Here is a 13,433-nt window from a genome sequence, read left to right as displayed (position 1 = left end):
CTCGACTTCAGGTGGTGAAAGCACTCTCAAACTCGGGTATTAACAAGTTTTTGGAGGGGGAGCTACACATCAATGGGGTGCGGTATTGGCAAGAGGCTACATATGGTGATGCACTCCAACTACTACTAGCAAGAAGGCTCAAGGTGGTTGAGAGGGTAGCCATCGAACCCTATGAACTCTACAAAGCTGAAGATGGTCACACCAAAGCTAGGCTAATCACCGGTGAGCAAATTCTTCGCATCTCTCAAATGGTGGGATCCAAGAGAGCTCAACTTCAATGAAGTGCTTCATGGAAGGTTGTAATTAATGCACCAATGAATAATCCCATTTTCCACAACTTTCAATCAGTTCAGAATATTAGGGTGAATGTGCGCATTGATAGAAAGATTTTTTTCCAACAAAGATTGGTCTTCTATTTTGGAGCTGAGAGGTTGAGAGAGATATTGCTGTCCCCTGACCCTATAATATTTCCTATTTTGGAGTATAATGTATCTTTTGATCTTCATCTTGCTTTAAGCATACTCCATGAATCATAGGGATTTATATGGACCTTTCCAACCTCTTGCTAGACAAACTGTGCATATAATAGCTAGCACAAAGCTTAGGTTCCAAAACATCATAAGGGACTTACTAGGCCCTCGTCGTCTAGCTGAGATTAATGCATCTATCAATCCATTTATTCTACCCTTAATAAGATATGATTTGGGCCTAGACGTTTTCATCTTTGTGCTATATTGAGAGGAACGCAACCCACTTTTATTTTGGCTTTCCCAAATTTTTTCGGGCGTAGTGGGGAAAATGCTGGGGATTTTTTGGATAACTTGGAGATGGCTTTCCTTGTCTCCGGGAGGGATGACGAAGCAGTGAAATTGAGAGCTTTTCCTTTGGTGCTCAAAGAAGAAGCTAGGGTATGGTTCCAGGCTCTAGATCCAACCCAAAGAATTGATTGGGAGGGATTGAAGGTGGCTTTCCTACGAAGATTTCAACGAGCCAATTCGGCAGAAGAACTATGGCAACGACTTCTGTCCCTTCATCAAGTTGACCCTCATGGTTATGCAACCTATGAGGAAGGTTTTCTGAAACTTTGGGGGCAATGGTCAGACTCACTAAACCCTGGTGAGCGAGCTCCCAATTGCCTCCAAAAGGATCGATTTATCTCAGGTTTGTACCCCTTGCTAAGGGAGAAGGTAAAGGGCAAATTTCCAAATGCTTTTGAAGATGCCTTAAGAATTGCTAGGGAAAAGAATAGAAAGATTCTCTATCAAGCCCAAGCTGGCCAGCTAGCTTTGGGAGGCAATATCACAACTATGGAAGCTTCTCACATACCTCCAAATGTGCCTAATGCACCAGACCTCAATAGAGGTCAACAAGAAGATATGCTCCAACAAATAAACAATCTCACAAACCAGCTAGAGGGGTTGAGAGTAAATCTTGTGCAGGGTGTAAGAAGGCCTATTGAGGGAAATGGTGGGAATCGGCCACCAATGCGACGTCAAGCAAGGGAAATGTTGTGTTACAATTGTGGGGAAATTGGCCACGGCATGTATAATTGCCCTCATCCCAGAAGATATGACTACCCTGTCAGAGGTCCTCGACAACAAGTAAGTCCACCCCGTGCTAGAGCTCAAGCACAAGAGCAACCGCAACCTCAAATTTTGCAGCCACCTCGTGCTCAAGCTCAAGCCCCTGCTACTCAACCAAATGTGAGCATCATAAGGATGGAGGAGGTCCTCAAGGGCAGAAGCAACCAGGAAGAAATAGCTAAAGGGAAGATGAAGATAGATGAAGTGGCTACAATGCCTATCAAACGTGTGCGTGTCCAAGATGAAGTAGGTAAAGAAACAAGCAAGGATGCAAGCAATGAAGCAAGTACATCTCGGGCAACTAAAGATGAAGCCAAGAAGAGAAAGACCCGTACTAGGTCTCAAATTGACATCTCTGATTTCCCTATGGGATCTCGGACACAACCTTATGACTTGACAGCTGATGTGAGTTCTCAAGGACCAAAGATTACTTGGCCACAACTACTTCATATCTCCCCAAAGCTTCGACGACAATGGTCAAAAATGGTGAGCACGAGAGCAAAGCGAAGTAAGCTAGTAAGTGTAATAAAAGCATATGGTCTCAAGGATATAGTGCCTTTGGTGGAGGCTCAAATCAAGGGACAACGGATTCCAAAAACTTACATTGACAGTGGAGCAGAGGTTTGTGTCATGACAGAAAAGCTAATGCATCAATTGGGTTTAGAGGTAATGGAATCATCAAACTTTAGGGCAAAAATGGCCAATAATGTCTCTGTCACTTGTGTGGGTGTAGTGAAAGCTTTGAGAGTTTCTGTTTTTGGAATCACTACAGAGGTTGATGCTTATGTGATGCCAGTAAAGGGAGAAGGATACCCCCTTATTTTAGGACGACCTTGGCTCATGGGTATAGGAGCTAGGCAAGATTGGGCAACAGGAGACTTGGAGTTGAGGCCTCGCATGGGTGGCCATAGTCGGAAGGTGGTTTATAACCTAAAGAATGGGCGACAAGAGAACCTTGAACTAGAGACGTCAGCTGATGAGTGGAGCTCAAGTGGATGCTCCTCATGCATGGACGAGGAAGAGAGTTCAAGTGAAGAGAGTGATAGCACTCTCGAAGTCATGGGCGTCACCATAAAGGAAACTACCTCATCAGAAGACAACCCAAGGATCCAAATGAAGAATGTGTGGGATGCCAGCCTAGAGGAGATGTTATCCAAGGATATAAAGGAAGAAGAAAAGGAGGGTTATGTAAATGTTCTCAAGAAGCATGCATCATTGTTTATTTCTGATTACACTCACATTACAGGTGTCACTGCAGTGAAGCATCATATCCATCTAAAAGAAGGGAGCAAGCCAGTAGTACAAAAACTAAGAAGATTAGGAGTTGTGCAACAAAATGCACTGTTGTCTGAGGTGAAGAGACTCTTAGAAGCAGGATTCATATACCCAGTAGAAGATTCAGAATGGGTCTCCCCAGTAGTGGTGAGGCCAAAGAAGAATGGTAAATGGCGAGTGTGCGTGGATTACAAGCCACTAAATGCTGCAACAAAGAGGGACCACTTCCCTCTCCCATTTCAAGATGAGATTCTAAATGAAGTAGCAGGCCATGAGAGATACACAGTGTGTGATGGCTACTCTGGCTACTTTCAAATACGCATTGCAGAGGAGGACCAGAAAAAGACTACTTTCATCACACCATGGGGATGTTTTGCATTTCGAGTCATGCCTTTTGGTCTCACCAACACTCCAGCCACCTTTCAACGATTCATGAACATGGTCTTCCAACCTTACTTTGGTAAGTCCATAAGGGTTTTCATAGATGACTTTTGTATTTACAGCTCCAAAAGTATGCATCTCGGCAAGATTGATGAAGGATTTACTCGTTTAGCTAAGCTGGGTGGACAACTAAACAAGGACAAATGTCACATTGGGGAAAGCAAGGTTACACTATTAGGGCATGTAGTGTCCATTGATGGAATCGAGGTAGATCCTGAAAAGATAGAAACATTGCTAAATCTACCTTCCCCAACTTCCATCAAACAATTAATCTCCTTCTTGCAAAAGCTAAGATATTTGAGTAGATTCATACACTTACTCTCCCAAGTGATATTTCCTCTACAACAGCTGACTCGTCAAGAGACGCTTGTTTGGAGTGAAGAAAGTGAAGGGCATTTTAGAGAGATTAAAAAAATGTTAGGGTCACTCCCTGTTATCCTCCAACCTTGTTGGGAAGAAACATTCTTTGTAAACCCTAGTGTGGGAGAAGAAGCCATTGGTGCTGCCCTCCTACAAAAAGATCCAAAAACCTCCTTTATGAGGCCTGTGTATTTTGCTAGCCGCCTCATGGAAAACACAGAGAAGGCCTACACCCTAATGGAACAGCTAGTGTTAGCTCTCATGTTTGCGGTAACCAAATTTCGGCCATACTTGCTGCCGAAGAGGTTTGTAATTATCACTGTGGAGGATATGTTTCCCTATGCACTACAACATATGGAAATCTCTGACAAAATAGCAAAGTGGGTGGTGCGACTTCAAGAGTTTGATTATACAATACAGGTTGAAAGAACAACTCGAGCATGCTTAGCCGACATTTTAACAAACAAGTGCTATGAAAAAGTTTGCCATTTGAAGAGAAAGGAACTTCCGCCACCTCCAGCTCTAGAGGCTTTGGTCAATGCTTACAGCCTCTACTTTGATGGAGCATACAAGAGAACCAAGGATAAGGCAGCTGCAGGCATCGTGGTCTTATCCCCATTGGGAGAGAGGATCCATGGTGAAGGGATCACTCTAGAAGATGTCCACTCCAACAATGAAGCAGAATATCATGCTCTAATTCATGGCCTTTGCTGGTGCCTCGATAATTCAATTAAGAGATTAAACGCTTTTGGTGACGCCATGCTTTTGGTAAGGCAAATGCAAGGTACATGGGCTTGCAAAAATGCCCGTCTCTCTACTAAAATGAGAGAAGCAAAAGCTCTTATGAGGAGATTTAGGGAGGCACAAGTACATCATGTACCAAGAGACCAGAACAAGGATGCAGACCACCTAGCATCATCAAAGTTAAATGAGTCAATAGTGGGAGCAGTGGCCATCAAACTTCCACTTCAGCAAGGCAAGGAGGACTTGGAAGATATTATGCACATTCTGGAGCAAGGAGAGGCTCCTAAACACTTGAATGCAGGGGAAAGGCGATGGTTAGCTAGGAAGGCTACCAGGTATCGCATAGTAAATGATGACTTGTATTGTCTTGGTAAGGATAGTGTGCTTAGGAGAGTTCCTTTGAAGAGTGAAATTGAAGAGATTTTAAAAGCTTGTCACGATGATATGTGTGGAGGACACTTTGCACACGACGTCACTAGTAGAAAGGTTCTACAAGCTGGGTTTACTTGGCCAAGTCTTCATCGTGATGTCAAATATTGGTGTCAAACATGTGATGAATGTCAGAAAGCAGGACCACGACGGCTCATAGCTGAACCTCAGAACCCAATAAAGGTATATGGGCCCTTTGAGAAGTGGGGAATTGATGCCATAGGGCCTCTACCACGCACTCAGTCAGGTAAAGAGTACATCATCATGGGAGTAGACTACATGACTAGATGGGCTGAGGCTATGCCGACCAATAGAATTACTGCTAAGGATGTGAGTCAGTTCATCTTTGACCACATCTGTTGCCGGTTTGGCACCCCTCTTGAAATACTATCTGATAGAGGACCAGGGTTTAGAGCAGAGTTGGTAGGAGAACTCATGAAGAAGCTAAATATTCAGCATCAACACTCTACTCCTTACTACCCTCAGTGCAATGGTTTGGTGGAAAAGGTAAATGGAATCATTTGCAAAATTCTCACCAAACAGGCACATGCCAGGCGCCAAGATTGGGACAAACACCTGAATGGAGCTCTATGGGCCTATAGAACCTCCTTCAAAACCACATTAGGGTACACACCCTTTCATTTGGTTTATGGAAAGGAGGCGCTTTTGCCCATTGAAGTGAAGTTAACAAGTCTTCGAATATTGGGTAGCCAGGTAGGCTCTCAAAAGGAGAAAGTACATCAAAGGATCATGGATCTAGAGAGGCTGCAATTGGATCGTGAAGAAGCCATCAACCACTATTCTCAAGAAGCAGAGAAGCGCAGAGAAAAGTTCAACAAAAAGCTAGCATCCAAAGACATCAACAAGGGATCTCTGGTGCTTCGATATGACAATCGCTTCGACACTCGTAAGGATGGAAAGTTTCTTTTCCGATGGGAAGGCCCGTTCTTGGTCACCAAAAAGTTCAAAAATGGCTCTTACAGACTTCAAGACATTGATGGTAAAGTGCACAAGACCAGGACAAATGGATGGCGTCTAAAGCCTTATCACATCAGGATAAGGTCAGCTCAAGATCAAAGAAAGTAGGCTAAAGGCATAAATACCCCTAGCCAGGTTTGGGGGGGCTATGATCCGAGCCTATCACAAATTTTTGTTTATCATATTTTGTTGGTTTTCCTTGCTTCTAGAGGTTTACAATAAAAGAAAGAGTGAGAACAACCTCTTGGAAACATTTTAAAAAAAATGATTTTTTCTTGACTAGTTCACCGGAGGTGAAAGGTAGAGGGAGAACCTAGTGGTAAAGGGAAGGGAAAATATGTAAATGTGAAAAGAAAAGATATGATGTGGTTGTGGAGCCATGCACCCATGATTCAAGGGTCATGAGTGGCTCATATCATCATGGCTTTGGAGCCATATGATGATTCAAACAAATGGGACCCAAGTGGAAGACTTGGTAAAGGAAGAAACCAGGCACATGATTTTGTTGAATTTTTAAAAAATACTTCCACTCCGATCCAAGAAAAGTTGTCTTCATCAAAGTTGTAACTGACAAGCTGAAGATTCTGGCCATATTTTTTTTATAATTTTTGCACCTACGGTCTAGGAGATATGGCCAAAATGGTGGACGGCAGTTTTTTCAACTGTGGTGGAGACCACCCCCCTACCTTTACACACACACACCCTTCCTTTTCCACATTGAGACCTTCTTTTAAATCAGCCATTAGTCTTCTCACCCTCCTCTCCTTCCTCCTCTCTCTCAAGCTCAAAAACCCATCAAAGTTCCTCTTCTAATCACCTCTCAAGTCATGCTTAATCTTGTTGTAATTCATAAAGTTCTCATTCAACCCCTTTCTATTATTACTAGATATGTATTGATTTTATGTAGATTCTTTACATTTTAAAATAAGGAAGCTCTTGGACTCAAGCTATGGAGGAAGGAGTGAAGACAACACAAGTGATGATGGAGCTAATTGGTCAACAAATCACTTGGAAGGAGCTTCTTCATTGGTTGAATGTCCTTAATCAAGCTTCATTTGTACAAATTACACTTGTATCTTAACCTCACTCCTAATCACTCTCTTTCCTATATAAAGAGGCCTTCCCCTTTGTAATTTCAAGCCTCCCTCAGCCCCATTGAGCCTTTGTATCACTCACCATGAGCCCATAAGCTCATTCATTCACTCTATTCTTGCACATCCTAGAGTGCAAATTGTTTCATGCTAGTACCCTCTCCTCCTCTTACTTGTGTTAATTAAGTGAAATGTTGTATATGTGTGTGAGAGTGCTTGATGTGATCTTGGCTAATCCTTGAGTGATTGTTTGGTAATCTATATGCTATTTGTGTTGGGAGTGTTTGAAGTCATCCATTCCTTGTGCACACACCACGGTTAATGCTTCATTCATAGTGCTCTCTCTCTCTCTCTCTCTCTCTCTCTCTCTCTCTCTCTCTCTCTCTCTTCTCGCACATTTCTTTGTGTGTGTGTTGAGAAGCTTGCGCCACATACTTGATTGTGTGTCGATTCAAGCTTTGCTTCCAATGGAAAAGACAAGAACGCTCTCGACCGCTCATTGTATTGGTCTTGTCACCACAATTGAAAACAATTCGAACTGCATTCCAATTTTCTTGAGCTTCATCCGCCATGAAGCCAAAGAAATTAGCTTTGTCACACCCACATGATAGCATTACATCATTGAGGCACTCCCAAAACAAACATTGTGTTTCCATGTCTTCCTGTTTCATTTCACAAGTTGCAATCGTCAAAAGGTCCTGCATGCTGCAAGTAAATTGTTAGAGAGAGAGTCAAAGGCAACCCACAATGCTGTGAAGGTGCGCCATGTACCTTAATTCATAGACATGACAGGCCATACTCACCCATTTATTAACACGTCTGGTGTGATCAAACTGCATCCACACACGTCGAAGATCGCCATCCCAATCTTGTCTCATTCGGTTCACCAGGTCCACACCGGATGCTAGACCAATTGTGGACATTTTGAAGACATAACATTTCTCCCCCTCCGTACCATGACTAGGAAAGCGGCTTCCATGGAAAAAGTCATAGGTGCAGTCTCGCTTTAGCTTTAGGAGTACATCAATGCCGAAAGATTCTTTGTCAACCCCTCTTCGTAAACTAGATACTGACCTTCGAAACCTAACAATGTTCAAAGTGTTTAGAGCAAAAATAATTTAGCATAAAGTTTTGCATCGAAATAAGAATCTAGGAAATGCTCATACCAATTATCTTGCACCAATGGCCCCAACTCCTCAGCGATTGCAAAGAGCTGTTGCTCGACTAAAATTGCTTTGGTGGTGTTGTTGCAAACAAGTGTTATACTTATAATTTCTTTTGCCAAACACATTTGAACCTTTTTGGCTCCTGTATGTGGGTCAACAATCAAAATACTTTGCACCATCACCTTGGTCTTGTCTATTGGTGTTTTGCATGTGCCGTTACGCACATCGTGTCTATGTGTGCCACGATGAATCATGACTCTAGTGGCGGTCTCATCGGATGGCATGACATAGTATACTACACAATCATATGTTGCAATACAGAAAGAAATTGCCTTACAAAAGTGGCATGTAAGTCTCTTATCTCTAATCTTACAATATTGTGCAGGTACAGTTGCCTTTTGTATGTACCCGTTGAAATGACTTGTATTGGGAATATGATAATTAGCTAAGCGGGCACACTGTTCATTCATGCACTTTAGAGATCCTATGCAATGACTAAGACGCACTACACCTGGAAAAACTATATTGGACGTTTGTGGCTTCGACCGCAAATGAGGATCATACTTATGCTCCATTGCATCCATATGGTGCAACTTTCCATGGTAGGTGGAAATTTTAAAACAAGATCACCATTCTAAGACCTTGGAATCTCTGTAACTTGTTCCACTTGTTGTATTTGCATTAAAAGCTTTGTCAATGTGCCCTTGTTTTCGGCCTGTAGAATTTTTTGTCTTGTACTCCTTTTGAAGCCATTTGGGAGCAAAACTCGAGACGGGATGCATAGATCTATTAACTCCTTTTGAGCGAATTGCACCTCTGATGGACTATCCACAATGGCAATGGGAGTCATGCTAGGTGAGCATGCATAATGTGTTTGATGGGATACGTTGACTTTGTATTTACGTGACAGCTGTTCATCCAGTACATAGATGAATTCACCCAGATTGTTGAGCGTCCTTTTAAGAGGCAAATTCATTTCAATATCACCAACTTCGATGACAACATCTAAAGTGGTAAATTGCATTGGAGAAATTAATTCTAAAAGAAATGATTCAAATATTATAAATTTACCATTGTAAAAAGGATAAGAAAGCTCCTTACCCAGGAAAAATAAAGAGCAAGCCATAATAATAAGCTAAACAAATAATTAAGCACAAGATCACATTACATAAACTAACAAATTGTTTATATACTCACGTCTAATAATATAGCCGTTATAAATTTAAATTTAATAATATTTTATTATTTTTTAAATTTATTTAAAAAATATAAAAATATTTAGTATCAAAAAAATATTTGTGTGCGACTGTGTGAGCACGTGAATGCTAGTCTAATGCAATGGATAAAAGGAGAAATTCTGTCCGAATAATTCTTTAAAAAAATTCTTTTGAAGGTTTGTGTATAGGGGAGACACGCTCGCTCAGGTCTGTAGGCTACCGGGGGGGAGGGGCAGGGACGTGTGGCGGTCGTGTGCTGGCGACCGTGTGGGGGGCCGAGTGAGCTGTCGATCGAGAGGGGGCGGGCCCGAGGTATGTGGGCGGCCAGGAAGAGGGGGGGGGACGTGTGTGTGCAGGCTACCGGGGGGCAGGGAAGTGTGGGCGGTCGGGTGTGCGGACGACCGTGGGGCGGGGTGGGTGTGCTCGTGGGGGGGCGGGGTGTGCTGTTGGTCGAGCGGGGGGCGGGCCAAATGTATGTGGGCGGCCAGGAAGGGGGGAGGGACGTGTGTGTGCGGGTGGCCACACGCCCCCACGCACCCCTAACCAGCACTTCAAGGGCCAGCATGGGCGGCCACGCGCCCCCACACGGAGGCGTGCGTCTGCCCCTGGCCAGTGGCAGTCCACGTAGGCCGCCTCGAGGCCACGCTGATTTGCCACGTGTATCGGCGTCAATCGACGATACACGTGACATGCCACGTAGACCACGTGGACTGCCACGTCGACAGTGCGATGGCCATGTGGTGTGCCACGTGTATCATCGCTGGGCGATAGTACATGTGGCACGCCACGTGGTGCCTTTATAGGCATCAAATGGCGTGCCACCGTGCTGTCGACATGGCATACCACGTGGTCTACGTGGCATGCCACATGTACCGTCGGTTGCCGATGGTACACGTGGCAAATCCATGTGGCCACGAGGCAGCCTGCGTGGACACTCCGTGGCCACGTGGACTGCCACCACTGAGTGGGAGATGCGGGGTCACGTGTGGCAGCGTGTGGCTCGCGCTTGACCACACACATACACATGCATTGGAATGTGTGTGTGCATGTTGTGTCACACACAACATACACACACACACGTGCGCACACACACGCATACACCCGTGTACACACACACGTACACACACACACACATGCATCCACCACACACACACCCTCACCCACCTCTCTCACACACATACACATCTCAATTAAAAATAAATTTAAGTAATAACATTTAAACTTTTATAAAGAGAATTTAGAAGCTCTTTTTCATTCCTCTCAACTCTTAGCTCCTTATAATTCTCCTCATCTACACTTTCTTATATTACAAAGATTTCTCTCTGTCAAGTTCTCTTTTGCTAGCTTTTCTTTCTCAAGCTCTTAGCTATAATTTCTCATAAGCCATACTTATATCTATCTTCTCTAATTCTTTAGCCCAAGTATGAAAACGAGAAATCAATCCAAAAATAATGGTGCCGTGGATGAGGTTTATGTTACCACATCGCAAGAAGTCCCTCCGTGATACATTCAAGAGAGCAAAAAATTTCAAGCCTTAAGTTCTCTAGATCGGATTGTGTCCATCGTAACCGGTGTGGATGGAACAACACAATCAAGTGGAGGATTGAGTCATCGTGTGAAAACTGCTACCACAACTGAAGATGTAAGAGATGAAGCGTTTGGAAATGTGGTCAACAAGCATATTTCTTTGGGTTGGGTGGATTCTCATAGAACTCCCTACGATGACAAACTTCCACGCTTGCCTCTATGTCGACTTCTTTCAAACCCCGCCATCCGCACGCATGATGACCATGTGGTGGATTTGCAACTCTCCATTGCAAACAAAAGCTACCAACCAACCATGGCAAGATTTATTGTTAGTGAACGGATTCTTGGGGATGATCATAAGTAATTCTCTTGTCGTGGTCACACTTCAAGAGATCTTGCAATGTCTTATGATTTGGACGAGGAGCTTCGTCTAGTCTCCGAGCTTAGTCACATGGTCGAGAGGTACTTTGTGGTTTGGGATGTAAATCACAGATTGGAGGCATGGATGCGGTGGATGAATGAGAACGACATCCCAATTGAGAAGGCACCAAAGGTGGAGTGCGTTCTTGTCGATTTTCAACCCCATGAGACAACGGAGTTTCTATTGGTTTTGGGAATGATAAATTGGTAGGTCCAACTGTTTTTTTGCGAATGTAAATGCATCTTATTGTTTTGACAATGTGAATTACACTCGAGTGTTAAACAGGGCCACAAGGGTTTCAGTGCCTCACACAACTGCGCATGATAGATTCATGATGAGAAAGCTAGGGTTGGCGGACCCTACTTCATGCCTGTAGAAATTTTTGGAAAGAGCACGTCTTGCACAGAAAGGGCTTTGAATTTTAGGGGTCCAAACAAATCAAAGTGGCTAAAATTGTCAATGGCTGTCCTTGCGCAACTCATTTTGAAAGTATGTTTGAAACCAATGCTAAATGAGAATATGTTTTGATTGCAAAATCTTACTATGTGTGTTTTGATTGTGTCCTTGTCAAATGATAGGAAGAGTTCGATGCTATGTATAGTAGTAAAACGGAAGGGTTGCCATCAAAAGGGAGTTTTGACTACAAGTTGGCACGTGACACATACGAGCAAAGCATTGTTCTAGCGCTATCTCAAACAGAGCAATATTTCATGAGCAAAAGGCTTGAGATAGCAACCATTGCAAATCCAGAGAATGGCAAAACGATTTTTTACAAAAATGTATATAATTTACAGGTTGGGGTGAGAAGACCACCAAAATGACACCCTCCTGAGTGGCAGAGGTTGCACGTGCATGCATTAGCCCAAAAGAGTAAGTAAATGTCTTTCTCTTTTGATTATGTCACAATGAAAAATAAGTCTCGCTTTTCCTTTGCTAGATCGTGCCGCTTAATTGATTTGCTCCAAGGTGGTGATGCATCCTTGAAAAATAATGGCATAGGGTTGACGGAGAAGGCATGGTTCTAGTGGCTTCAATATCACGTGTATTGGTGGCAATTGGAAAGGTTGGATCAAAGTGATTATGTCCTTGAATCAAATTTTTGGTAATCTAACTTGTGACCTATTATTTGCTGCAGGAGAATGCTTGAGATGGCCAAGAAAACGGAGGGCGAAAATTAGCATGTTGCTATCCAACACGAGAAGGCTGAAGAGAAGCATGGTTGCACACTTGCACACACATTATAAACATACAGACGGAACCACTTTGACAAAGCCTTCAAGAAGTGGAGTGCACGGATCAAGTCCACACAAGAACTCGAAGAGCAACCCGACTTTGCTTGCACGGCACGACACATGTTGTACAGGTTTGACATCTTTGATTGACACATTAAGAATGTTGCAGGATACACTAATTTTGTTCTCGATGGCTCAAAACATTGTGGTATGTCTTGTAGATGGTGGAGAGATGCTCTTGTCTTTCCCATTCCCGAGCACCCCAGTGATGCATGGTGCAGGTCGGAGAGAGAGAGGAGACGGGCTTATATCTGGACGCGGGGATAGACGACTTGTGGCCAAAGGGAGCGTGGCTCAAGTGTCCTTGGTGGCTGGATTACCCGGACAAGGAGTACCCACCCGAAGAGGAAGCGCTATACATAGGTATCGTACTATGCAGATTTTACATTTGCCATGCAATACGACATGAGAACAATAACTACTCTTTTTTAATTAATAGCAGAGCATACTGCTTCACGAAAGAAATCCGTTGTGATAGAGGATGCACTATCTCCAAACACAACAAAAAAACCGGACAAAAAGAAACAGGTCTCAAAGAAAGACACAAAGATTGGCTGCACATCGGCTCCGCAAGCACCATTGGCTGACCGGCAACGTGGAAAGAGAAAGAAGAGAGCTGTTGCTTCCAGTGATAGTGAGAGTGAGCATGTGGTTGAGAAGTATTCTGTAGAAGTCAGTGATAATGCTCATAGCCTTGGTGCTATGAGCCACAATGTACCGAAGGCAGAGGGAGCTTATTTCCAGTTGTTGAGGATATTGTACATACGGCTGTCGGAGTCTAGCTGCACGACTGTTTAGGACTATGTAGAGGGGGTATGTTATTTTTTGTTTTGATATTGAATAGTATCTTTGATGTTCACATTTCAAAATATCAATGTTTTACTGTTATTCGTAGGTTGGTACTTTGTT

The sequence above is a fragment of the Adiantum capillus-veneris genome, chromosome 29 (assembly GCF_014529385.1).
Source record: "Adiantum capillus-veneris isolate H3 chromosome 29, ASM1452938v2, whole genome shotgun sequence".
NCBI classification, from domain to species: Eukaryota; Viridiplantae; Streptophyta; class Polypodiopsida; order Polypodiales; family Pteridaceae; genus Adiantum; species Adiantum capillus-veneris.
This window is presented reverse-complemented; position numbering follows the sequence as displayed.